At 40.0% G+C, this 3784-nt stretch overlaps 1 protein-coding gene across 2 annotated transcripts in view; it reads left to right on the top strand.

Annotated features, from left to right (window-relative positions):
* Positions 1-3784, top strand: part of LOC116103189 (zinc finger protein 345-like) — a 32204-nt gene that overhangs the window by 9196 nt on the left and 19224 nt on the right. The gene's annotated exons all lie outside the window — the stretch shown is intronic.

Raw genomic sequence — 3784 nt, 5'->3', positions numbered from 1 at the left:
CCTTCCAGAACAGTGCATGCTCTTAAGCACTTAAGAGCACATCTCTCCAGACTCAAGCACATAGTTTTTCATATTCTAATTATCTTATTTTAGTATAAAAATCTTACTTTATTATATAACTTTTTTCTTATGGCAAGGCTCTTTTTTATAATCTTTCTTTTTAAAAATATATATTATGAATATATAAATATACTTTATATATATACATATACACACACATATATATATATATTTTTTTTTTTGAGACAAAGTTTCTCTGTGTAGCCCTGGCTGTCCTGGAACTCACTGTGTACACAAGGCTGGCCTTGAACTCAGATATCCGCCTGTCTTTGCCTCCAAAGTACTGGGATTAAAGGCCTGTGCCACCACAGCCTGACTATTTGCTTTAATTTTTGTTTTTGTTTTTGTTTTTGTTTTTTTTGAGGCAGCTTCTCACTCTGCACTCTTGTTTAGCTTGTAGCTTGGCACTCACTATTTAGACCAGGCTAGCCTCAAACCTGTCTCACAAAAATTTACCTCCCTCTGCTTCCTGAGTGCTGGGATTAAAGGCATGTGCCACCATCTCCCGGCCCCAAGTTATTTTGGTCATGTAGATTTATTACAGAGAAAGTAGCCCTGACTGAGACAATACATTTAAATAGACAAGTAAAAAGAAGGCACATAAACGGTCAGCTGATAAAGGGAGAACAAACAACCTCAAAACACTCAACACAAATAATCCTCAAGGAAATGAACTCAAACTCACAGTGGGACATGACATCACCTCAGCCCACTAAAGATGGCTATAATTATAGAAGAGAAAAGTGACAAGTACCAAGGAGCATGTGAATGGAAGGGGAACCTTTCCTACTGCAGGGTGGACTGCAGATAAACGGGAGTATGATGCACAGTAAAGTAGTTCTTCAAAATAGGAGCATCACATGTCCAGCACTTCTACTGTGTATAGAACCAAAGGAAATGAAATCATTGTGTAGGGAATATGTTTTCATGGCCATGTTGCTTACAGCATTACTCACAAGACTCAAGAAGTGGAAACAATTTTAGAGTAAGCTTACCATCTGGTGAGTAGATGGAATATGGTGTCGGCACAGAAGGGAATACTATTCAGTCATAGAAAGAATGACAATCTGTTATTTGTAACAACATAGGTGGAATTAGAGATGTTTTGTAGAATGCCATCTTCCATGCTAAGCAGCTGCCCTGTATCAGTCCCTGGATCATCTGTCTACTTATAACAATCTATATGATGATTAGGCTTATGGACTGTTGATATTCACTCACAAAAAGAGGAGAAGGAGGAGGAGGAGGAGGAGGAGGAGGAGGAGGAGGACAAGGTAGGAAGGGCTGTTGGACCCTCACTTGAGTTTGCAGCCATGCCTCTTAGCCGTTGGCAGGTAGTTCTGCCCTAATTGCATATGGCCTCAGGGAGGTGCAGGAGTATATAGTCTGGGAAATGTTAACAGAGTTGGTCTCTTTGCTGTAGCCAGCAGGGAGCTTTTATCTATACTGGGTGCAGACTTTTCAGTACAGATGCTTTATGCTCCCCCACAATCTGCCAGCAACCCAGTACTCACACTGCATAACTAAGCCTATAAACTATAGGTTCCCCAGGGTGTCCTTTAATGGAATCTTACTTTGTTTTTTTTGTTTGAACCTTATGAGGAGGGGGTTAGATATGGTTGGTTCCTACCAGGGAAGGAATTTCACTCAATAATCTTACTCATCTATGGAAGTCTGGGAAAGTTGGTTTCATAATAATTCATATTACAATTTTTATTGGAGTTCAGAGATAATTGGCAGGGTAAAGAGAAATGATTATTTTGATAGAGGAACTAGAAATTTTGCAGTGTTATTCCTCATGAAGGTAACTTAATGGGACAACCATGTAGTATGAAATTCAGAAAGCTTGAAGAGATTTGAAAGCTTTCACCATAAAAAATATTTAAGGAGGTGTGGTTATATACCTCATAGAGTAGACATTTGTCAAAAACATTACTTATCTCATTATTAATGAGTATATACATATTATGTATACTTTTTATGTATCAGTTAAAATATACTTGGAAAGTATGTTTCAATCACAAATGCAAAAATGGTTTTCAGAGTATTGAAAATACAAGGTGAGTGTCGTTTTCTTTGATCTGTATTCCCTTCTACAGTAGTCTGAAGTAGAATGACCCCCATAAGCTCTTATTTGAGTATTATTTGAATACTTGGTGCCCAGTTGCTGTACCTATTAAGGTGCGAGGTTTCCTCCAATCCTACATTGCTCTCTCTGACTCATGGTTCTGTTTCAAGATGTAAATTCTCAGCTACTGTCCAGCACCATTCCTGCCTGACTGCTGCCATGCTCCCCACCATGGTGGTCATGACTCTAATTCTCTGGAACTGTGAGCCCCCAATGCAGTGGTTTATTTTATAAGTTGCCTTGTTCATGGTGTTCTGTCCTGGGAATAGAAAATTAACTAACACAACACAGTATAAACTAAGTATTAATGGGTTAGAACTTTTTTTTTTAGAACCAATTATTTTAAAACAGAATCAAGATTTCAGTTTTCTCCATATACGTGAGATAATTTGCTATTACTTATTTCAGATAGTTGCTAATATAATGGCTATGAAGTTATGTGACATAGTTGGTTTACCTTGACTTTTTCTAAAGATTATTTACTTGAGCATCCTTTAAATTGACTGTTGGCCATGTGCCTGTTTCTTCTAATTTTAAAAATGTGAATAGGAGAAAATTTAAACTACACACAGGGCCTCACATGTGTATGTGCTGGACATTCCTGCATAGAGGGATTGCCTCTCACTTCAGAGCTTCCAAATAAAACATGTAGTCACAAAACACTTATGAAGAACATATTATTAGTTTTTCTTTTGGGTCCACATGGAATAAGTGCAGAGTACATAAAAGCCTGGCGGTTCTGCTTTCAATTTGTATCTGCCTCCTTTACACATCGCTCAGCTTTTACAATGTCCTGTTCCAGCTCCCCAGTCCCACTGGTACCTCTCTTTGAGTTCCAGAAACTACAGGACTGATAAACCCCTCTAAGGAATAAAAGTTACTTCGAAGAAATTGAGGGCCCTAGGATAGACTATCTCTAAATGAGGGCAGCAGTTGAGGTTATACAGAGAAGTAAGAGTCACAATGCAAACCAGGTTGGCCTCCTAAGACTGCCTTGAAGAACCCAAACTGATCATCAACCCAAGCACACTTGACTCCTAGGGATGGTCAATTATTGTCCCCTGCCACTATTTTTCTCTAATTAAACCTAAATGTCAGAAAGACAGTCTTGAGGGACCACTGGAACCCTCATCATCAGTAGAACAACCAGTGCTGCTATCCTGTGAGCCATCTCTCCAGCCCCTTGTTTCATGTGAGTGTTCAGGGAATGTGTGCACTCAAGTGCAGTGCTGTAGGAGGCCAGAAGAGGGCTGGGTCATAGGCATCTGTGAGCTGTCTGGGTGCCAGGAACAGGCCTAAGGTCCTCTGAAAGAGCCAGTACTTTTTTTTTGGTTTTTTCGAGACAGGGTTTCTCTGTATTAGCCCTGACCGTCCTGGAACTCACTCTGTAGAACAGGCTGGCCTCGAACTCAGAAATCCACCTGCTTCTGCCTTCCAAGTGCTGGGGTTAAAGGCGTGCACCACCGCAGCCCCGCCAACTAAGTAATTCTTAACTTCAGGGGCTGCCTCCTTTGAGCTTTTGAATCTATACTCACCTCTTTAGTTGTTCACTAGGACACTGTAACAGCAGAGACAGGAAAAGTGAAGTGAATTGTA

This window comes from Mastomys coucha, unplaced genomic scaffold (genome assembly GCF_008632895.1).
Source record: "Mastomys coucha isolate ucsf_1 unplaced genomic scaffold, UCSF_Mcou_1 pScaffold21, whole genome shotgun sequence".
Lineage (NCBI taxonomy): Eukaryota > Metazoa > Chordata > Mammalia > Rodentia > Muridae > Mastomys > Mastomys coucha.
This window is presented reverse-complemented; position numbering and strand designations above follow the sequence as displayed.